The sequence below is a fragment of the Mya arenaria genome, chromosome 17 (genome assembly GCF_026914265.1).
Source record: "Mya arenaria isolate MELC-2E11 chromosome 17, ASM2691426v1".
Taxonomy (NCBI): domain Eukaryota; kingdom Metazoa; phylum Mollusca; class Bivalvia; order Myida; family Myidae; genus Mya; species Mya arenaria.
Window position 1 is genome coordinate 24,217,208 of NC_069138.1, and position 12,246 is coordinate 24,229,453.

The following is a 12,246-nucleotide window of genomic DNA, read 5'->3' on the forward strand; positions in this document are numbered from 1 at the left end:
ATGTCCAGGAAGAAATGGTTCCAAATTCCATCCATCTTTTCCAACCGTCCTGCCAGCAGTAAGCCCATAAGGAGAGACAAGTCAGTAACCAGAATGTAAAAAGAGCCCTGTACACAGCAGTACCGATTGTTAGACATGTGTATTGTGATTAAAATGTAAATATAAAGATTAATAGACATACTTGTTTGTCTTAAAGCTGCACCCTCACATATTTACACATAAGTGTTCTAATTATTTTGGAATTGAGACAATTTTGGTGCAAATGTCTGGAAAAGATGATATGAGACTGCTGACAAAATATCTGATCAGCTATGTTTTCATATTTACGACCGTAAATGGATGTGTAAAGGGTAACCACATCAAAGCGCTTAGAAAAAATAATCGACTAAATGATATTTGAATGTTTCATCTCTGTTGCAGGGCACTCCTGAAAGAATTCCGTGTGAGCAGGGTCCTGTCATAGATGGTGCAAGCATTGTGGACGGGGTTCTTGTGCAGATGTGGTAGTGCCAGATACAGCAGATATAATCACAGAGGTTAATTCTTAAATTTTAAACTATTGTTCTAGATACAAATACTGAAAGAAGAAATACAACCTTAAGTAACTGCCTAAGTATTTATTTCAAATTACATACATGTAGTCGAAGGGACAAAATATAGGTGGATGCAAAAATAATGAAACATAATTAAAAAAAAATATCATTGATATCCAATGAGTTATACATAATAATACATTAAAAAAATAAATATGCAGCTATCTATAATGTGCCCCTTAAAGAGCAGTACTCAGGACTGTACTTAACACGCACTGCATTCATGACATGTAAATGATTTGTTCACCATAAACATAAACTGATCAAAAGAACCAGTTGTACTACACTTTGATGGTTTAAATCTTGGTCAGTGACAAATTTCAATCTGAACCATATAACCCTATTCCATGAAAATTATAGGCGTATTATCTTGAATGACCTTGTTATTATTGAAAGATATTCAGGCAGTCCAGTTGGTGGATCATGACTATCTCAACACTGAGGAAGATAAGGAGTCCTTCAAGCTACTTGAAAGCAATAATGACTTGGCCGGTGTCATTCAAGAAAAAAAAGATTACCAGCATGTGAATATGAACTGAAAAAAACCCTGAAGGCATCTGGACAAGTATTAGAGGTGAATGAATTGAGAAACAATGACAAGCTGTTTCGCTATTGCACAGGACTTATAGTTGAGGTCTTTGATTCACTATACAAATATTTGGAGCCAAAAGCAAAAGTCCTTAAGTACCCACAAGGTGAAAGGACAAAAGCATACAAGAATCATGCCGAAAACTACAAGCGGAAGCCAGGGAAAGCAAGACAAACGTCCCTTGAACAAGAGATTTTCTTCACTCTAGTTAAATTGAAACTTGGTTTGCAAACTATGGACTATTCAAAGCGGTTTGGCATGTCCACTTAAGTTGCAGTGTTATTTTCACTGCACGGGTGACATTGTTATCTAAGGAATTGGAGAAAATATGCAAGATGCCACAAACCAGAATGTGACAACATGTACAACGCAGTGTTTTAATTGAGAGTAATTGTAGACTGTACAGATATGTACTCTGAAACCCCTTCATCTGTTGGTGCTCACAAACAATTTCACTCAAACTATAAACGCCACTCAACTGTCAAAGTCCTTGTAGGTATGAATACAGGTGGTGCCATAACATATATTTGTGTGCTGCAAGGTGGACGATTAAGTGACAAGTTCAAAACTGTAGGGGCTGATGACCTACTCTCTAAATTAAATCCAGGAGAAAAGGTTATGGCAGGCCGTGGCTTTACCATCCAGGATTGAATTCCCTCGGGTGTTAAACTGGTAATACCGTAACTACATAAGAACAAGAAGGTCTCTGAAGCCCGGGTTCATATCGAAAGAGCAATACGAAGAATTAAACAATTCAATATCCTCAGACAAGAAGTGAAACTGTCCCAGGTGGATGTGTTTGATCACATTTTCAAGGCTTGTGGGTATCTGGTTAATTTCCAGGACCCATTCTTGAAAGTTGAAGATGAGTGATAAGGATTCTGTTTATAATAATGTTGATAGACTGTTGAAGTCATCAGGCGCTGTTCTTTACTTTAGATCCAATCTGAAATATTGCTCTATGTATGTTGTAAATGCTCAAAGAAATATATTTTGTATGTTGTAAATACTCAAATTACTACCATTTTGTATGTTGAAAATGCTCGGGGTACTATATTTTGTATGTGGTAAATACTCAAATTACTATATTTTGTATGCTTGAAATGCTCAAAGTACTATATGTATGTTGTATATGCTCAAAGTACTATATGTATGTTGTAAATACTCAAATTACTACATTGTGTATGTTGTAAATGCTCAAAGTACTATAATTATGTTGTAAATGCTCAAAGTACTATATGTATGGGCTCTTTATTATTATTTACTGCTTCATGTGCTTTGGTATTGTCAGGCTATTAAAAGTGTACCATGTCACACGTTAATCTCATTACATATTGTTGATATAATGTAATCACTTGCTTGAGACAATGCTTTAAGTACTATGCCATTTATGATATTATATGTGCTGTTCTATTGTTACTGTTAACCATGCCAAATAGTAATCTCACATGCGAAGGTCCAAAAGTCATATTTTGTAAATGACTTTCTTATGTGGAAACTGTTGACCATTTATCACTATTTTCATGAACTGGTAAGACTACATGTAATTATGTATGGTCAATAATTTCACCATCAGTACAAAGAAGCGCAATTGTTTTGGACTGCGACTACATGCACATGTGATAAGATATATTTTTTCACTTAAAATTACATTTTAATGGTTGATATTAACTTCAACAATTATTATTATTAATTCAACATATGGAAGGAAATATCCGCCAGGACATTCATACTGCTAAATGGCATTGTGATGTTATTTACTTGCATATGCGTTCTGCAACATGGCAACTGCATTTTAGTTTCTTACATTTGATGTACAAGCAATTCATCTTTCTTGCTTCTTAATGTTAAAGAAACAATCCTTTCATCATGAATATCATATATTATTGCATGTGATTGACAAGTGCGTTCAACCTTTTTGTTTGCTTTGTGCAATATTGAAATGTTTATTTATACTGTTCATAACTACATTGGTGTACAGGGAGTTCTGGGCGTCCTGTGTGTGCTTGGTGTTGGCGTAGAAGGAATGTCCTCAAACGTAAATACGTCTCCGACTAGAGGCTCCCCCCTGTTTTCCAGTGCGGACAATCGTCCCATGATGAGTTCGCCACGCTCTGACAGCTTTGTCTCCAGCTGATCTATCCGCGCAAGGAGCAATGCAAACATTGCTGCGTTTCTTTCTGGTGATGTCTGAGTACCATTACTAACCAATGAAGGCTGTGGTGTCTGCGACTCCGCTTCACGTAGTCATTGCTGGGCCAGTCTGACTGTTGTCATCACCTCCTCATCTAGTTGATATGCAGTTGACTCGTTTGTTGACACAGTAATGCCACCTGAAGAGCCTGTGGCTATATCCTTGCCTCCTCAGGGTTTTTGGGCGGGTGCAGCCTCTCTTCGGGGCTGGCTCTAAGGCAGCTTGGGCCTGAGCACCTGGATCCTGGACAGGTTGGGCCTGGTCTGCCTCCTCATCCACGCTTAACTGATGTTCTTAAACTGCCTCGTTGAGTGACGCTCTTGAATCTGTAAAAAACGAAAATGCACTTTAGACCATTTTTTATTTAAGTTTGAGTGTTATTTAAACATATGATATAAAATCAACACTGCACAAAAATGATACTAAAATATATAGTAGCATTCTGATACATTTTGATGGCTGGTCAACCCTAGATTGGTATCATTTAAAATTGTAAATCAGTGTATAAATTTTATTAACATAACAGTAGCAAACTATTGTATAAATAATTTACTAAGTATTGAATTGAAATTATAAATATTTCCTTCTCTTGCTAATACCAGAAACGGTTAAATATTAGTAAAACATGCAGTGGACTTATGTGCAGAGCTTTATATAAAACCTTCTGATATTGTTCCTCTATTATAAAAGGTCACTATCATAAAGTGTTTTATTTATAACACTCTACTGCGATATTAGGGGCTATAAATCAGGAGCTGGTCAGCTAAGGACTACATTATTAAGCATATTGAATTGTCCCTCATCCCTTAGAAATAGTCAAGCAAGAGTTCACTTGAAAGGATATCCCATGTAATAGTAGACACATTTTAAGATATACTTCATCATTTTTAAGTGATAAATTATGTTAAAGATACCTGAAGCTTTCTCAGAGGCTTTAAATAACACCTTTATCAATATCAAAGTATGCACTTTTCAACATGATTTCATCATCATCATCATCATCATCATCATCACTTACTGCTGAGCATGATGATGACTGCATCAACTTTTCCCCATTCCATGCACACGTGACTTTGTCATTCTTCTCTACACCCCCTTAAAGGTGTTTCAAGTTTGAAGTTGGGGCAATCCCGGTGGTGTTTTCGTCTGGGAAGTAAAGGGCTGCATACCGCGAAGTCATTGCTGAAATCATAATTGATTTTAATTATATATTTTTTTTTGATTTGATATATTTAATCAGTAATCAATAATTAAGTTGAATAGAGATGTTTTACCTTTTTAAGTATGATTCATTTCAAAAAAAATACTAAAAAATTAAATACTGCCTTTGTTATCCCAAACCCTAAAAACAGAATATAGTGCACAAAATCTGTGTACTGATTTTTATCTTTATTGCCCCCCCCCCCCCGATATGATCTTTCTACTACTACTTTTAATTTTGATAAAATATTCCAGATAACAACAAGCAATGTTCTTAATTAAAATAATAATAATTATAATAATACAAATAAAATGCTTTCATGAATATTGTTGATAAATAGTATAATATAAATTTGTCTAACATTTGAATGATTTGATTCAAAATATTAAAACATCAAAAACAGGGTATAGTACACTGAGGTAATCTGTGTATTTAATTTTATCTTTATTGCCCCCCTCCCCCCTGCAGTTATCTGATCTAATCCAGCACAGGTCTTCATAAAATGCTTTCATGCCACTTCAGTTTCATCTCAAAATTATCAAAAATAAATTTACTACTGATTCAACAATGATAATACTAGTTTTGATAAGATATTTAAGATTACAACCAGCAATATTCTCAATAAGAAATGATAAAATGTTATTATGATTATTGTTGATAATTAAGTTGAATATAAATGTCTAACATTTTTTACACTCTATCCTTACTTATACAAGTTTTTTGAGAAACAACTACAATGAATTGTTGAAATGTCATCCCCAAAAGTCTCAGTTGGTTTAGTCAATAATCAATACACAGGATATAATAACCTTGCTATGACACCTGAACCCAATAAACAAGACATGCTATATAAACATGTCAAACATTGTTACCTTAAAAAAAAACAGACACAATAAAGTAAAAGAAATACTTCATTTTAAAAGCAGTCTCCAGTTAATGACTATCTTACATCATTATGATACACATAACACGCCTTTCGCCTTATTTACGTGAACGGATTATTAGCTTGCACCACACCAAAAACCAAAGTGAAATAGTTTGCGTACTGCTTGAAGAAGAGAATGTGAAAATAAGTCGTCAAACAGTGAATATGTGGGTAAACTACTTCAAACGTAATGGCACATGTATCAAGCCCAGGACTTGTGTGAAGCCACGAACACTTAATAAAGATCATCTTAAATACATTGACGCATGCCTATCAGAGAATGGTGAATTATCATCAAGAGAGTTATGCTACAAAATAAAGCAGGCTTTTGGTGTTCAAGTTTCCATCAGTACATTGAGGAGTACTCGGCACAATTTGGGATGGTTTAGAAAAAAACACTAAATACTGTCAAACAATCCTTCCAAACCAACAAAGCGTCTCATTCATGCCATTTCATGTGTTAACCAATAAGAAATGTTTGATAACATAATCTTTACAGATGAATCAACGATTAAAATACAGAAAAGCACTCGACGCACTGTGTATAAGAAAGGCATGAAAGAGATGCTGAAAGGAAAACCAAAACATCCTTTTCAAGTCCATGTCTGGGCTTGAATTTCAAGACGAGGGGCAACATCAATTCATATCTTTACAGATAAAATGATTTCCATATATTATCAATCCATTCTTCAAAAAACATGATTGCCCTTTGTGAAAGAAGTGTATGCAGACGGATATAGACTTATGCAAGACAATGACACAAAACATGTCCGTATTTCTACTAGGGCATTCCTTACAGAGAATGGCATTACACACTGACATATCCAACCGGAGTCTCCGGATATGAATCCAATTGAAAATATGTGGGCTGGCTTAAAGAGCTACATAAGAAAGACCAAGAAGCCAAAGAATAAGGAAGAACTGGTTCAAGGTATACAAGAGTTCTGGAAGACTGTGACACCCGATATGTATAACAATTACATTAACCATCTATATAAAGTTGTCTCGTCTTAATAAGTGTTATTTTTAGAAACATCTTTTTCGATGCATTACATTATAATTTCACCAAAATGTATATAAATATCAATCTAATTGATATTGTATTTTGCTGTAACTATCATGTATAGTTATTACATATATTCATGATTGTTTTTTTCTTAAATAGACATATTAAAAGCTTAGTATAAGCATTTGATATTGAATGACCCCCCATCAATGCCTTTTGATCTTAATCATCAGATTGTGACAGATTGTATATATATAATTCTGTGAAATGATAATTAAACATAATTAAAAGAATTGAGGAGATAATCTACAAGTATTAGACCTTATATTCGTAGTCCCATAAACAAATGAACAGGATTTCATAAAAATGCACAAAAGGTAACTACTCTTCCAAATGGCCCAAACACCATTTATGTGACACTCTTATTCAAAATTAATACATACATGTGTATAAATAACATATATTTTGAGTGATAAACCGTTAACTACTTATTATATAATGCATTTATGGAAAATATTAATTACTGATAACAAGATTGTAACCGTGTATTTAATAGCAGAAAACGCAAAAATATTAAATGGTTAATGCTAAAAGTTTTTCTGTAGACTATAGACAGTAGAAATATTGTGTTTTATGTTCACTGCTTTCAAGTTTAACTCTATATTCCTCACAAATGCCATCGTTTTTGACATTTAGTCAACTCTTTTGGAATATTTAAACAATATTATTAATTGTGGTAAAACTTGTATGGGAGTAAGAGTGCATCTTTAAAATAAATTAAATTTGATAAAAAAAAGCTTATTCATGCTATTGTAATGAGATTACCAATTGTAACAGTGTCAATTGGTCAAAGCCAATAAACAATACACAGGAAGTGTCAGGAACCCTGCTATGATAACATTACACGAAAGGGAATTATCCTATTGTTACTTTTTATTTGATGTAAAAAATGCATGGTAAATACTAAAAAAAACAGCATATTATCACAAATTTGAATTTTATGTTTGTTAAAAAATCAGTACTAAGTCTTTTTTAATAAGATTAACGATCTGTGATAGACAGCAGGAGGCAATAAAGATAAAGATCAAGAAAAAGATCAATACAGTGGGAATTTTTGAAACCAGTAAACATAAACATACAAATAAGAAGTGGTTTAATAAAGACTGTTATGATAGGAAAAAGAGTTCAAGCGCAAGCGAAATATATATAACCGGAAAAAAGAAGATAATAGAAATAACTTTCTTTTTGAGCGGTCTCAATATAAAATAACTAAAACGAAAGCTTTTATTAAATACCGTAAAGAAGAATGAATCAGAGTAAATAATCTAGCCTCTACAAACCCTAGGCAGTTTTGGAAATCATTGAGGGAAAAATCTCGTAAAACAGAAGTCCGTGCCGATTCTTTAACTTTAGATGATCTATATACTCATTTCAAGGATTTGTCCGGGCACAACGCATCAAATCAAGATGGGCCTTACATTACAAACGTAAACGATGAACAAATAAATGATAATTTACTTGAAATAGAAATAAGTGTAACAGAAATAAGAAAGGCTGTATTGTCTCAAAATAACAATAAATGTCCAGGCACTGATCAGCTCCCAGCGCAAATATTTAAAGCCTTAATAGATATTATATTTCCCAAAAGAAGTTGTTAATTCCTTTAAATACTTGGGAATCAAAGTGTTTAAAAATGGCAACTTCAATAGGTCTCAAAAACTGATTGCTCAACATGCATCTTTTTCACTGTATAAAGTATATCAAATATTTTATAATAATGACCTTCCCGTTCATCAGAAACTTAAACTGTTTGATGTCCTAGTGGGCTCATTTCTTAATTATTGCTCGGAAATCTGGGGTATAAATCCAGCTACCGACATAGAAATGATTAATGTGAAATAACTTTGCTATATACTCGGAGTAAAAAAAAATCAACAAACTTAATTGCGTTATACGGAGAACTTGAAAGGGTACCAATGATAGTATATAGGAAAATACATTTAATAAGATATAAGAAAAAAAGTTCTTGTTTCGAGAGATAAAAGCTTAATCCAACATACTTATAACGCATTACGAACAGATAATAAAACATAAAAATAAAAACTGGGCCACTCAAGTTAAAAGTAATTTGAATGGACATGATTTTCTGATTTGGCGAACTGAAAGTATCGATAATTACACCTCAGTTGAAGTAATCAAAAAGAGAATTATAGACAAATATTGCCAAAGCTGGTACGCATATCAATAATTCACCTAGATTTAGAACATACACCTTATTTAAACATTCTTTCATTAGAAACAAAATTATTTAGAAACAATCCATGAAAACAAATTTCGATATGCTCTTGCACGATTTAGAACTTCTGCCCATAGACTTGGAATCGAGACGGGCAGATATACTAACACACCTGTAAATGACAGAATATGTGCATCATCTGAATCAGGTAGAATCTGAATTTCATTTTCTACTTTTGTGCCCAAGATATAGGGAATTAAGAACCAAATTGTTTAAGACTTATTTTTGCTACTGGCTAACGTTAAATAAATTTGAATCCATGTTAAGTTGTAACACATAGAATAACACATATATACTAGCAAAATATATTTACTTTGCTAACCAGCTAAGGGAGGTTTTACATAACTAGGCTCGTATTTCCTTTTATACCTGAATTGCTGTTATTTAATTTACTTACAAAAACAAATTAAGCTATATTTCTATTTTTATAAGCACACTCGAACAACTTTAGGATGTTAAGTTGTAATACATAGAATAACACATATATACTAGCAAAATATGTTTACTTTGCTAACCAGCTAAGGGAGGTTTTACATAACTAGGCTCGTATTTCCTTTTATACCTGAATTGCTGCTATTTAATTAAATTATAAAAACAAATTAAGCTATATTTCTATTTTTATAAGCACACTCGAACAACTTTAGGATGTTATATCATTCATGTTAAATTACTGCAGAAAATTGTTTTTCTGTACTTTCTCCATTCATTGTATTGTATGTTATATGCTATGAACATTGTGTAATGTTTTACGCAATAAACTTATCGTATCGTATCGTATAGACTAAATCAACAATGGCACAACAACTTCACAGTTTGAGCTTGGAACAATAAGGCGTGAACTTTGATGTCTAACTATTTCAAATAACAAGCAACTTGTAATTCTCACCTTCTGAAACTGATTATAACACTTTAAATAAAGGCTCATGAATTCCTTTGATCTTTATATCATAAAAGTCATAAAAGTATTTGAAGATGTAACCTTTTTACGTAAAAACAAAGTTATATAAATAAAGCTATTAATTGATATGCAATTTATAATTACAAATTATATTTATAAAGAAAACAAATAAAGTATTTAAATGTCTAAATGTTTGACAAATTAACTTTATTTTATAAAACAACATCAATCATATAATTCTATATTATTCACATTAAAGGTTAAAATTGATTATAATTGTTCTCTATAATATGTAACATTAAAACATCTGATGAAACTAAACACATCATTTTAAGTTTCACTGTAAAGATAACATTTATCTTACCCTAGTGCACTACGAAGTGAACTGATAGTGAACACGAAGTGCATTTACTGTCAAGTTTGGTCTTAACAGTAACGTATGTTTTCCTTCGCGCCTACTGAATGTAACGAGCAATTAACTGCCTTGTGGATCTTTCGTATTTCTTAACTTGATTGTTACTGCCTTTTGGATTTAACAGCATTCATGTTTGCAGCCACTTGGTTCTTTTTATATAACAGTTTCGCAGCAAAAAATATATACCAACACAAACGGCAGTAATAAATATTTAAATTTGCAGTACACCGAAAATTTAAGTCTGGTATTGCATTATAACATTACAGGGTACCAATAAAAATGTCAAATTCTAGCGCAAATTACTATATACGGGAGACCACTCTCGACAGCAAATTCAGATGTTCGGTAGTTTCCGTGGGTTAAACGGTGAGAGAGTCCAAACTTACCCGTCAACTTCCGTACGTGTGTAGTTTTCGTTGGAAATGATGATGAGGGAAGTTTTGTCTTCAAATGAATTATTATCAACAAACAAAGATCCTTCAATTGAAACAACAGAACAGACACCACTGACTGACTAATGTACAGGGGTATATCCTGTAGGCAAAGGTAATTTTTACAAGTTTTGCGATGCCTATTTCTTATTGACATTTTCTGCATACGGAACACATTATATAAAATAAAAAATAAAAATGAGAAATCAATGTGTGACGTTTTATGAGTAGAACTACTCTTACCTTAGACTTAGTCAGTTCGAACCCTAGTCATCTCATATGCTGTTTGGTCAGCTGGTTCTTGAAAGTTGGCGAAAGTTATGTGTGTTGATTATGCACCAGTCAATTGTAACCACGCCCCCCAGGTCCGGAGAATAGCGGGGACTTTGATTTTCGGACCAGCCAAGCCCGGGCAAAGTCCCCGCCCTGCGGAGACGAACTTCTCGTGAAACCGCCACCAACTGACCCCTAAACTAAGGGACTCTAGGTAATGCCCATTCCCCGCTATATTTGGCGGGAAGACAAAACCACCGCATTCACCAGGCACTGTGGGCCCACCTGAAAGTAAAAACACGACCCATTTCCCCGGCTATCCCCGGTATACCCCTGGACCCCGGGGGTGGGGTGGTTACAATAGACTGGTGCATTATTATGGGGAAAGATAAGATAAGATAATATTTATTTAAAGTCGGTTATGATAAACATAAAAACACTAGCTGATAGCTATTTTCCGACATAATAGATTATTCAATAACAGGCAAACAAAAGACCTGAAAATATATCATAATATTACATGCTAATTAAATGTTAAAACATAGGTTATAATGAGATTATAGGCTTCATTACCAGATACATCAAGATAAAACATATTTATGATTGACTGGTCCAATGCATTAAGTGCAATTTAAATAAAAGTAACAGTAAGACACAAACATGTAATTCAAACAGCAATACATATTTAAGTGATAAGATAGTTGTTAGCGGCTATTACAAAGCAATTCAACATATAGGACAGATGTTTACTATATACACAAATAAGATGCTGGAGGTGAACGCTAATCGTTTTCTAAAAAATATATAAGACGAAAAGAAAATAAGACACTGAAGAAAAATCACGCATTACGATGCATAGATAAAAAATGGGTGTAAAAGATCCTATTATCACCACGGTCAGACCTGTGGTGAACTGATTAGCATTCACTTCAAGCATAGGAATAAAACCAGACTGCAGAAAAGCAAAAGCTTTTTGCTAAGAAAAAGATGATGCATTACTTACATACTAAAACATTCTTCTAATAATAAAACAGGAAAACAGAAATGATATGGCTATAAGCTATGAAGAGGTTATTATATTGGCCATGCAAATCATTTGGAGAATATATAAACAGATAACAAAAGCACATAGTTCACATTTCATGCATAAAGCAACTAAGACACATTTCATCTACAGCTATACATTTGTTATACAAGCACAAACAGTGGTTAGTAAAGCTAACAAGCACATAAGGTAAAAGGAATAACAGAAAGGCGGTTAAACTATACACACATAGAGCATTTACATTTGCTGCCACTCCAAGTATGGATCAGTCTCTTAAACTCTTTAAAATCAGTAGTTGTGCGTAATTCGTTTGACAGACTGTTCCATACTTGGGTGGCCTCAAAACGAAAACTTTTCTTACCATATATATATATAAGTAT

The 12,246-nt window shown here is 33.3% G+C and overlaps 1 pseudogene; it reads left to right on the plus strand.

Annotated features, from left to right (window-relative positions):
* On the plus strand, positions 1-2,055 carry LOC128223288 (uncharacterized; annotated as a pseudogene).
* Positions 2,056-12,246: the final 10,191 nt, after the last annotated feature.